General features: G+C 49.3%; 1 protein-coding gene across 1 annotated transcript in view; it reads right to left on the bottom strand.

Moving 5' to 3' along the window:
* CUX2 (cut like homeobox 2) overlaps positions 1-12,522 on the bottom strand; it is a 323,139-nt gene that overhangs the window by 264,095 nt on the left and 46,522 nt on the right. The window lies entirely within an intron of this gene.

The raw sequence follows: 12,522 nt of genomic DNA, 5'->3' as shown, positions 1-12,522 counted from the left end.
ATTTGCCCGCTTTATTATTAAAGGTATTAGACCCTCCTAGCCAATTGCTGGCAGGACCAGGACTGGATGTGAGAAAGGAACACTGTTCTTGGAGGCAGCAGATCCAGCCCTGATTCCAGGCCTGTCACTTTTGCTTACGGCTCCTCTCCCAGTCCCAGATTCTTTGTCCAAATAATGAGACCTTGGACTAGTCAGTGTCTAGCATTAAAACCCATAGTGATGTCTTCCCAACAGCCTCATTGGGAAGGTACTATTATTATGCCCAATTTACAGAGATGAAAATTGAGGCTCTGGGAAAGGCAAGCTGTCAGGAAAGGCCAATAGCCTAGACCTCAGCTCAGCCTGCTCAGAAGCCTCTGCTCCTCCTGCCTGACCACACAGCCCCGTTTGCAGCCAAGACTTCAAGTCTCAGTGTTTCATTCAGAGACACATCTGGGACTAACATCTGGAGCCCTTCTTCCTGCCTGCAGATGGGGGAGCCATTCCCACACCTTCTCTCTTCTTCCCTACAGAACTCCTAACAAAGGTCAGCGTGAAAAGGACACCCTTGCTCTCAACGTTTTCTAAAGATGCTGGTATTCGGTTGAATTGTGGTCCCCTAAAATTCACATCATCTTGAACCTCAGAATGTGACCTTATTTGGAAATAAGATAAGGTCAGAAAGAAACTTAAATCTGTTGGAACTTGGCCGGGCGCAGTGGCTCATGCCTGCGGTCCCAGCGCTTTGGGAGGCCAAGGCGGGTGGATTTAATCAGTTATGTTAAGATGAGAGCATATCGGATTAGGGTGGGCCCTAAATCTAGCGACCCTCGTCCTTATAAGGAGAGACAGGTGCAAAGATAAGACAGTCATGTGGCGACAGAGGCACGATTGGAGTGATGTGGCCACAAGCCAGGGAGTGACAGGCAGGGCCGGCAGCCACCAGAAGCTGGGGGAGGTGAGGAAGGACTCTCTTCTGGAGTCTGGAGAGGGAGCACAGCCCTGCAGACACCTTGATCTTGGACTTCTGGCTCCAGAACCATGAGAGGACACATTTCTACTGTTTTAAGTCCCTTTAGTTGGTGGTAATTTGTTCCAAGGGTCCTCAGAAAGGAATACAGTGTTCTTCTATAAAAAGTGCATAGAACCCCAGGTGACAATTATCTGGGCTTTAGGAAGGTTCCAGGCTGGGTGGGGTGAAAAACTGAGGTGGGTCCCATCAGTTGGGCAACCGGGATGAGGTAGCCCAATACTGCACCCCTGCATGGCCTGATCTCTGTTCTTAGGGGTCTGCACAGGGAAGGGTGAAGGCTGCCTGGCTGTACTTGACCTCAGCCAATGGTGACCCCAGCTGTGTCTCCTCCAGGCCTTTGTGAAAAGGGCACGGCTGAGTCAGGAAAACCACCCTGGCAGCTTTGGGGCTGCGGATCTCACTTCCCTCCGCAAACAGGAACAACGAGGCCAACCTCCTGGGGCCAAGTCCAAGACAGTCTTTTATCCAGTCCACGGCGCCTGCTCGCCTGGCCCTGGCTGGAGTGGGAACACTGACTCCTTCAGCCACCTTTTGGGTGAGTCCAATGAGTGACCCCTTACATGGATATGCACACAGATGTGCAAACTGAGGCCGAGAGTGACTGAAGTTCCTGGCTCAAGGTCCCATGCAGTGAGGACGCGGCGCAGCCGGGCACAGTCTCAGTCAGATTTCACTCCCCCGTGGCCTTAACCCCGAAGATCAAGGAGAAACACACAGGGAGCCTCGGCACACAGTAGGTGCTCCATCAGTGCTGGCTTGTGCTTGCTTAGAACCTGCTGTTTGGTGACGGCATTGTTTCTCAGTGCCTCTCCTGAGATGAGGAGACCTCAAACTGGTTTTTACAATTTAAAAAAAAAGAGAGAGAGAGAGAGAGAAGTAGCATCTCTGTTCAGCTGATGGGTTGGTGGCACATTTGAAAAACCACTGGACAAAATAATGGAGCTTGTATCTCTAACACCAGGGGCCTCTGGGTGAGGTTTGGGATGTTTTCGCAGTTCACTGCAAGGCGTGGGCTCACGGAGGATATCATTTGACCCTCACCCAGAAAAAGGATGCCGAGAGATGGGGAGGTGCAAATCACCTGTTTTACAGAGATCAAAGAATAGAGTAGTAAACTGATCGCAGGCCAGGCACGGTGGCTCACACCTGTGATCTCAACACTTTGGGAGGCTGAGGAGGGTGAATCACTTGAGGCCAGGAGTTTGAGACCAGCCTGGCCAACATGGTGAAACCCCGTCTCTACTAAAAATACAAAAAATTAGCCAGGCATGGTGGCGCATGCCTGTAATCCCACCTACTCAGGAGGCTGAGGCAGGAGAATCGCTTGAACCCAGGAGGCGGAGATTGCAGTGAGCCGAGATCATGCCACCGCACTCCAGAGCTAGAGATTCCACTTCAAAAACAAAGAAGAGGTAAAGGGATTGCCCCTTTCGGGCCAGCCCAGAACCCAAAACAGAAACCTTGCTCACCTGAGATGCTCCCTCATCTGGCCCCACAGAGAGCTCCGTCAGCTTGGCACTGACAAATGTCCCTAACTGGTCACTCCTATCCAAGCCCATTCCCACAACTCTGCTCCAGGACCAGGGATCGCTCACCAAGATGCTGCAGCTGCCTCCTCCCTGGCCTCCCTGCCTCCGCTTGGAGCTCACCTCTGCTCCCCTCCACTCCACATGATGGCCAGAGGCACCTTCCTCACATGAAGCCCACCTGCATCACTCCTCTGCCCCAAACCCTCCACGGCTCCCATCACCCTCAAAATGTAGTCCAAACTCCTTATCTGCCCATGAACCCCCTGAAAGGCCTCCAGCCTGCTTTGTGCTGTTTTAACCGAAGAGGAGACACAGGGCCACAGTGACTAGGTTCTGTTTTTTGCCTGTTTAATGCTCAAGCATGAATGCTCTGGTTACAGTTCCCCAAAAGCACCTGCACTCTCTGACCTCTGAGCCTTTGTACCTGCTGTTCCCTCTCTCTGGAATGCCTTTCCCTCTACTTCCTCCCATTAACCTAGGAATGCCCAGTCATCTTTCAGCTCTCAGCTTCGATGCTGCCTCCTGCAGAGGGCTTTCCAGGCCCTCTGGGTGGCCCCTATTGCAGCACATGCTGCCCTGCTCAGGAAACCAACCTCCAAGCAGAACTTGGGTCCAGGAGAGCACTGCAGGGCCTGGAGGGGTAACATCAGGGAGGGTAATTCAGGTGGAGGCTTTGCTCCTCTCAGCTCAGAGCCCTGGGCCTCAGGGCAGACAGACCGGGATTCCAAATTACAGGCCTCAGATGCTGCCAGCATTTTTTGTCCCCTACAGTGTGTTATCGAATATGTTTTCTTATTTAATCCCCATTACTCCCCCCATTCTCAGATGGGGAAACTGAGGCTTGAAGAGAAATCAGTTGCCTAAGGCCACAGTTTGGTGATCTACAGAGCAAAGACTCGATGCCAGCACTGCTGGCCTTGGCCTCCAGGGCTGGTGCCCTTGATCACTGTCACTGGGCAGAAGATGCTCTGAGAACAGCAACTGCACAGGACAAAGCAAAGTGACTGATCATTACCACAGGATGCAGGAGCTGGGGAAGACTGCATCTCCACTTGGAATATCCTGCAGGTCGCTTTGCCCCGTGCCTCAGTCTCCCCACCTGTAAAATGTCATAACACCACCCAACACTGCACACCACCGCCCCTGGATAAGGCAAAGGAAGTGGAGTGGGAAGGAGGTCATAACTCCTGAGGTCAGCAGGTCACTCAGGAGCAGGCAGGTGGGAAACCCAAGGTGACTCTCCGCCGCCTCTCCCCACTGCAGAGCTGTCAGCCTCATCAGAGGGGTGTACCCCGGCACCCAGCTGCCCGGTCGGACCTCTCATGTCCATGCATGACAGGTGAGCTTCATGGCTCAGCTCATTGCTCAAACCACAGGCACTCAGAGTTGCACGTCTAGAGGAAAGTACTAAGGGCTCAGGGCCTGACACTCCCAGGTGTGCGTCCCATCTCTACCATTTGCCAGCTGTGTGTCTTCAGACAAGTCCCTTAAATTCTCTGAGCCTTTTCCTTCTCTGAGAAATGGTGACATCTCCATCTACTCCACAGGGCTGCTACGAAGACTCGAGTTAAAGCGTCACATCGTAGGGATTCAGCCCACTGCATTTTGAATAATTAATGAAGTACTTTCAGTCCTTTACTTTTTTTTTTAATTGAACTTTTCATTTTGAGATAATTGTCGATTCACAGGCAGAAAGAATACAGAGAGGCCGGGCGTGGTGACTCCCACACCTGGAATCCCAGTGCTTTGGGAGGCCGAGAAGGGAGGATTGCTTGAGGTCAGAAGTTTGAGAAAGAATACAGGGCGATCTCTTGCCCCTTTCATCCAATTTCCCCCAAGGGTCACAATTTACAACACAGAGCAGGACCAGGATACTGACACTGATACAGTCAAGCTACAGAGCATTTCATCACCCCCAGGCCTTCATGCTGCCCTTTGATAAGCACGCCTATTTTCCTCCCTGGCCCCATTCCCACTCCATTCCCTGTTCCCCAAACTTGTCTTTTCAGGAATGCTACGTAAGTGGAATCCTTCAGTATGTAATCCCTTTTGAAATGGCCTTTTTTCCCTCCGCACGATTCCCTCAAGCTTTATCCAGGTCATTAGCATATTAATAGCTCGTTCCTTTTCATTGCTGAGTAGTGCTCCATGGTGTGGGGGTGCCACAGTTGAACCACTGGCCTGGTGAAGGACATCTGGGGTGTTCCCATTTTTTGGCTACTCATGAATAAAGCTGCTGAGAACATTTGTGTGCAGGTTTTGGGGTAAACTTCAGTTTTCAGTGCCCTAGGATATAGTCCTTCATTTTTAAACCCTAAGGGCATATAATTTCATTCATTCAACAGATATCCATCACAACCTACTATGTGCAGGGGCTGTTTTAGGCACTGAGGAGATAGCACACAAAGGCAGACAAAGCTTCTGTCCTCTTGGATGATACAAAACAAAATGACTGAACAAACAACTTATGGCTAAGTTGACTCTATAGCCACACACAGAAATGAAAAGCATTCTCTGATTAATGATCAGATTAGTAGCTGCTCCAGTGAGCCAGGTTAAGTGCAAAGCACTAGGGTGTGTTTTCTCAAGGAACAGTATTACCTGCTAGTTAAACATGCATGGCATCAAGATGAAGCCACCAGTTGGCAGGCTAGAAAAGTGACTTCTTCTTCATAGCATTTTCTTTCTTTCTTTTTTTTTTTTTTTTTGAGATAGAGTCCCACTCTGTTGCCCAGACTGGAGTGCAATGGTGTGATCTTGGCTTACTGCAACCTCCGGCTCCCAGGTTCAAGCAATTTTCCTGTCTCAGCCTCCCAAGTAGCTGGGATTACAGGTGCCCGCCACCATGCCCGGCTAATTTTTTTTTTTTTTTTTTTTTGTATTTTTGGTAGAGACAGGGTTTCACCATGTTGGCCAGGCTGGTCACGAACTCCTGACCTCAAGTGATCCGCCTGCCTCGGCCTCCCAGAATGCTGGGCTTGCAGGTGTGAGCCACTGTGCCCAGCCCATAGCATTTTCTTTAGTAAGTCCCTTGTTACGGTAGAATAACTTACGATGTCCATTCCCATTTCATAGGCTGTAAAAAGTATATCACTTGACAGTTTGAATAGCAATGGGTAACATTTCTTGAGTGCCATGTTTGGCACCATTCTCAGATTTTTACACATCATCATTTTTTTTTAGTGATGGGGGTTTCGCCGCTATGTTGCTCAGGCTAGCTTTGAACTCCTAGGCTCAAGTGATCCTCTTGCCTCAGCCTCCCAAGTAGCTGGGACACCAGGAATGCACCACTGCACCCAGCTGTGCCTCATCACTTTTAATCCTCATAAACCAAAAATCATTCCCTGAGATAACTGCTCCATCAGCCCCATTTTAAAGAAGAGGAAACTGAGGTTCCAGGATGCTAAACAAGTGGTCAAAGGGTATATGGCTGGGAATGGCAGAGCCAGGATTTAAACCTTTGGAGATAGAGTCAATTTGATGTCCTAAAAGAGGAGCCTTCTTCCTCTCCCTGTCTGCACCCAGTTCTACACCCAGGTCTGTGATGTTAAGTGTCTTTCTCTCACAGGCACTGCACACCTCAGTAAAGACCCTGGATAGCAATTGTTTCTAAGATAAATTGGACAGTTCCTCATTAACTATGAAAGGCCTAAATGCTGATCACCTCAATCAATATGTTCTAAGCTCTCATCATTAGAAAAAGAAATAATCAGGTCAGCCAAACCTGATTCTTTTGATGAAAATGTTTCCTTCTTTGATGCACCCCAGGCTACACAGTTCCAGTTGCCTGTGAACTAAGTACTTTCTCCATCAGTGACACAATCTTCATCTTAAATTCTGAACTCACATCCATTGCTCTGTGATACTACCATGATATAATAGAAATATTTATCCGCTGAAGTGGCCAATGTCTTTAGCAGGAACAGACAGCATGCTCTTTCTTGCTGACAGGTTGGTAGCTGGTGGGGGTAATTACACACTGCCACTGTGTTGCTTCAAAGTTAACTAGAAGGACCCAGGAAGTATGCTCCTGGATCAGGCCTGGCACAAGGTAGGAGCCTCTAGCTTCTCCATCAGCTACATCTGCTCCGGATCCCTGATCTCACACCATTCAGGGCATTTCCCAAACCAATAATAAGTACAGAAAAGTCTCTCCACCAGCATTCACTGATGTAACAACAATGTGTCAAGTATCTGCCCTGTGTAAGCCCTTGCTGGAAGGTGGGGAGATGGCAGGGGATGAGGTCTTTCTGAACTTACACTCCAATGAGGGAGACAGATTCCAAACTCAAAGAAACAACCCGATACCCAATTACAACTGGAAACAAATGCTGGGAAGGGAACCAAGTAGTGCTGATATAAGAATAAAGGGGAAAGATGTGCTGTGGCAAAAATGGTCCCAGAACACTTCTCTAGAGGAGACGGGAACCAAAGGAATCAGCCAGGGGAAGAGCATTCTGGGCAGAGGGACAGCATGTGCAAAGTTCTGGAGGCACAAGTAAACTGATTAGAGGATTTCAGAGGCCAAAAGTATTTACAGAATTCCTTTGACCTTATCTCCTTCCACTCTCCCCTTCACTCACTCATCCCATCCCCACTGGTTTCCAGGATGTTCCTCAACCCTTCTGAACACATTCCCACATCAGGGAATGCCTGGAACACCCTTCCCAACCCTCCCCCAGATCTCCACATGACCTGCTCAGATGCATGCTTGTAAATGGTTACAACGGGCTCTCTGAGGAGTAAGCCCTGATTTGTGGCATCTGCCAATTTCCATGGGGTAAATACTTCCACCTTGGCTGATTTCAAGCTGCCCATGGAATGTCACTGAATGAGGGGCTGGGAGAGACACACACAGTCAGCTCTCAGGAGCCAGTACGAGCCAACTGCAGCACACCACAGCACCTCCATCCCCATCCTCTATCCTACTTTCCTTTCCTTCACCATTTTTATCATCATGATGTTCATTTATTTTTTTTTCTTTGCCACCTGTCTCCCCAGACTAGAAGGTCAGCTCCACAGCGGCAGGGAATGTTGCCTGCTCTGTCACAGTGCATGGAACAATGCCTGGCACATAGTAGATGCTCAATAAATACCAAGATAATAAAAGAATGATGAGAAGGTCCATGTGGCTCCATTGTGGTGAGAAGAGGAAGAATGGGAGAAGAGGGGCTGAGGTTACTCCAATCCCCTGCACCCCGCAGCAGCCTCTCCAGAAGGTGGGCACCTCGGAGCCCAAGTGACAGCAGGTACAGCGGCCTGTCTGCCAGCCCACCCACCAGGTGGCCTCTCATTATACAGCGCTGTCATTGCCGCAAAGCTTTCACAGCCACTCTCATACCATTTTGCTTTTAAAATAGAAGTTTCCTGTGAACCTGCAAATAATTCATCGCTGTGAGTCCTTAAAACGTTCACAGGTATTTAAAATGCTATATAATCAAGTTCGCAGAAATATAAAGTGTAAGCGTTAAAATACTTTAATGTTCTAATTAAAACAGGCCACTTATGCCCCAGCCCTGACTCCTGTTTACTATTTCCGTAATAGCCAGTGGCTTGTTCTAGGAAAAAAAAAAAGATTCTTTTTAAATTGGCCTTGAAAAAACAAAGAAGAACAAAAGAGGACAAAGTTAAAGTTTGCTTTCTCCAGCAGTGCACTGAGGAACTGAAAATCACACTTTCTAAATATTCATAGGTTGCCAACTGCTAAAGCAGGGGACAGGGGATATCTGGGGTCCCTCCACCTGCTCCCCTGGAAACAGATGGTACTTGGGCAGGAATGGGAGGAAAGGGCAGGCGCTGAAATCCTTTATGTCTCAGAGCTCAGAGAATGCCCACCAGCCCAGGCCCCACTAACCACTCCACTCCTGCTGATTCAGTCTTCACCGCTGTGGGCCAGGAGAAAAATCGTATCTATTTGTAAGGTGTAAGAGAAGTCAGGGCTCTATCCGCCTCTGGTCTCTGACAAGCACAGTCGTGATACCTCTGCATATGCTGTTTCCTCACACTTCCCCATGCACACTTCTATTCATCCTTCCGTCCTCAGCTCCAGTGTTCACCTCCTCAGGGAAGCCCTTCCTGACTACTCCCACCCTGGAACTTGATAAGATGGCCCTGCTGTCTACTCTCACTGCCCTATCTGCTAAGGGCTGGTTTGTTGTTCTTCTCCCATCAAAGTGACCTTGAACAATCATATTCTCTGGGTCAAAAGCAGGCTGCCCTGTGGATGGCAGCCCCTGACCGGTTGCCTGGCCTTTCTCCCAATCTCCCTGCGAGTCCCAAGGTTCATGACTACAAACTCCCGTGCTTCCCTCTCAGAGCTCTCAGCGCCACCTGTCATCTTCTATTACCTGTGAGTTTGCTTGGTGGGCGTCCCCTCCACTGGGCTGTATTCTCCATGGAATTCAAGACATAGCAAGTTCTCACTAAACAACACAGAAAGCAGCCTCTTAACTCCCTCCTAAACCTCAGTCCTCTTTTGCCTAAGTGACTTATATCTGGCTCATTCATTCATTCATTCATTCGGCAACACCCACCCCATCACCACAGACCCATTTTATGTTGAGCCCTGGATGGTATCCCAAGATGCATTGACTCTGGGGTCCTCCTGCTCCACTCACCCCAAAGGACTCCTCTTCCCTTCCCATCTGTCCCTGGTCCCATCAACCCATCAGGCCCTGGACCTTGGACCCCGGTCCCAGGCTCCAACATCTGTCTCCTTCATGGTCTTCTTGGCCTGCTAATCCCTGGCCTTCTAATCCTTTTTCTGGAAGGCCTCTCACACCCACACTATCTTTCCCCTGTCCTGCCCCAGTTCTTGGTGACCTCGATGGTCACCCGCTTGGTGGTTGCTCCCTGGCTGGTCACCCTGCTCATCTCTCTCCTAAGCTGGTACCATGGTTTTTGGCTGAGGGTGATCATGACCCCCAGTGGACATTCAGCAATATCTGGAGACATTTTTGGTTGGTACAACTTAGCAGGGGAGGCAACTGCCACTTAGAAGGCAGTGGCTAGAAAGGCTGCTAAGCACCCTACAAGGCACAGGGCAGCCCCTACCACGAAACAGCCCCCAATGTCAACAGTGTGGAGTCGAGAAACTTTGTGATAGAAGACTTTCCAACACAGCTTGGAACACATCCCCCTCCTGCTCAAATGTCCTCCATGGCGCCCCATGGCCCACCAAGGTACCCAGCAACCCCTCTTCTGACACCCAGGCTCCTGCAATCTGCCAGCCTAACTTCCACATTGCCCACCCTTCCCAGACGAGCCAAACCGGCCTGCTCAGGGCCACCAGGGTGTGGCCATGCCTTCCCCTCTCCGAGCTTTTGCTCATGCTCTGCTCTAGGGCACCTGCCTCCTCCACCTCCCGATGAGTCTTCCAGGTTTCAGGGCTGGTTTCAAAGCTGTGTCCTCTCTCCCAGCTCCCTGGTTGGTCTAACCACTCTCTTTCCTCTGTCCCTACACCCTGGGCTTTAATATCCCGGGGCGACCTGCCACTCCAGTCCGACCTGTTTGTTGATTTTCTCAGACATTTTCGGACACTTGCCCAGCATGGCCCTTGGCACACAGTAGGCATTCAAGAGGTGTGAAATTAATTCAAATCCCTCTTCCCACTGAAGTTGCAAATTCAGAAAACTCCTGGAATCAAACCAATGCAGGCCGCCAGCCTTTTATTTGGACTGACTCTAATTCCTTTACAAATATCATATTCCCTCCAATATATTGTGATTTTCCACTTTCTCCCTTCTCTCGCACTCTCTCCCGCTCATCTCTGCTGGATGAAGAAGCCGGAATTGCTCCGTCCACAACATGAGCAGATACAACACAGAGATGCCTCAAAACACCTGCTGTCCCCAAACAGACATCCCCAGCCTTCCCAGGGACATTCCTGTCCTTTTGTAGAAGGTTGATTTAAAACAGCAAAATAATACATTCTGCGTGCTGAAAACCTAAAATCCTCCTTAAGAAAGCCAAACACGAAAATTGCCTATAATCTCCACCACCCCAAGGAAGAGCAAAACAGGTGTCTGCGTCATTCCTCTCAGGGGTAAGGGAGCCGGGGCATTTATACGCCAACTTCTGAGACGGGAGGGCTGCACCCTGGGGGTTATGGCCTCAATACTTCTGGCCTGCCCTCTCTCAGGCAAAGTGGTCTTACAGTTTTGGAAAAAAACAGAGATGCAGTCACCAGCAGTCAGAAGCTCGTGGAAGACACTAAAAGGTCCAAGGGCAACAGAACAGCACCTGCTCATCTTCTGCCCTATCTCAGGCTACACAGTGGACAGAGGCTGGTCACCGCCGCAGCACCAATTCCCACTGCATCCAGAAATCACCCCTTATTCTCATTTGGGGGTCCCCTCCTCACCCCCTCCTAACCCCTCCCAATTGTCATGAACATCTGTCATGCTTTATGGCCACTCAGAATCAGAATCTCCTTCCTATGGGTGGAGAAGCCCCTCCTTACATGAGTCTTGGTGGGGGCTGAGTCGGTTTCTGTTGTTTGCAATTAAGAGTCCTGGGTGAGGGCCGGGCGCGGTGGCTCACGCCTGTAATCCCAGCACTCTGGGAGACTGAGGCGGGTGGATCACGAGGTCCAGAGATTGAGACCATCCGGGCTAACACAGTGAATCCCTGTCTCTACTAAAAATACAAAAATTAGCTGGCGTGGTGGCAGGCGCCTGTGGTCCCAGCTACTCAGGAGGCTGAGGCAGGAGAATGGTGTGAACCCGGGAGGCAGAGCTTGCAGTGAGCCGAGATCGTACCACTGCACTCCAGCCTGGGCGACAGAGTGACACTCCGACTGAAAAAAATAAATAAATAAAAAATAAAAAATAAAAAAAAAGAGTCCTGGGTGAGGCTCTTCCTTGACTCTAGGGGTGAGACTAGATCTCATTCCCCTGGTCAGAGGAGGTTCTGCTTTCTTAATTTACAGAAACTACACTATATATGCTGCTTGGCAGTGGCTTTCATCCACAGAGCAATGTGCTAGGGATATTTCCCTAGGACAAGAAATAGCCACTGGTCTTCCCCTTCTAAACAGAAACTTCCCATACTTAAAAAAACAATAAAAACAAAATAAAGTGAACTTTATGTAGAAGAATTTGAGACACCGCTTGAGAAAGCTGGAATCCCAGGGGGGTGTTTGTAAACCTCACCTGGACACTCTGGGTGGACAACAGTAGGGGACAAAAGAACATCAATCCTCCCACCGCTGCAGCAGTCAATCAGAAATGGTGACAGCACGGAGAGGGCTGGGGCCTGGGGCCCGGACACAAACACCACTTTCCAGAAACACTCCTGCTACTGGCCCTTATTATTCATTGTACCTACAGCTATAAGAGCTCCTACATATTGAAGAATTTTAGGAGCGGACATTCACAGCACTGACTTCACAATAACTCTATCATAGCTATTATCAGCAGCGTCTCCACTTCATAGATGAGGAAACTGAAGCTCAAGAAAGCTTAATAGCAGGAATATCAGTAATAATAACAATAACTCATATTTGTTGAGGGCTTATTATATACCAGGAAGTGCCTATATTATATTGACTTATTTCACTCATTTCTTCAACAGATATTTACTGAGCACCCACTCTGTGCCAAGTGCCATTTTAGGTGCTAGGAAGACAGTAGTAAGCAAAACACACAAAATTCCTTGCTCTTTTTATCTTATTTTTCGAGCGCCAGGGTCTCACTCTGTCACCCAGGTTGGAGTGCAGTGGCATGATCACTGCAGCCCCAGACTCCTGGGCTCAAGTGACCCTCCTGCCTCAGTCTCTGGAGTAGCTAGGACTATGAGTGCACAGTACCACATCTGGCTTTTTTTTTTTTTTTTAAAGAGAAAGAGATGGGGTCTTGCTACATTGTCCAGGCTGTTCTCAAACTCCTTGCCTCAAGCAATACTCCCATCTCGGCTTCCCAAAGTGCTGAGATTACAACTCCTGGCCCTAGAGCTGACATTTTAATGGGAGAAATCAGCAAA

Source organism: Theropithecus gelada, chromosome 11, assembly GCF_003255815.1.
Source record: "Theropithecus gelada isolate Dixy chromosome 11, Tgel_1.0, whole genome shotgun sequence".
In the NCBI taxonomy this organism is placed as follows: domain Eukaryota; kingdom Metazoa; phylum Chordata; class Mammalia; order Primates; family Cercopithecidae; genus Theropithecus; species Theropithecus gelada.
The sequence above is the reverse complement of the archived record's forward strand: the minus strand, read 5'-3'. Positions and strand labels throughout refer to the sequence as shown.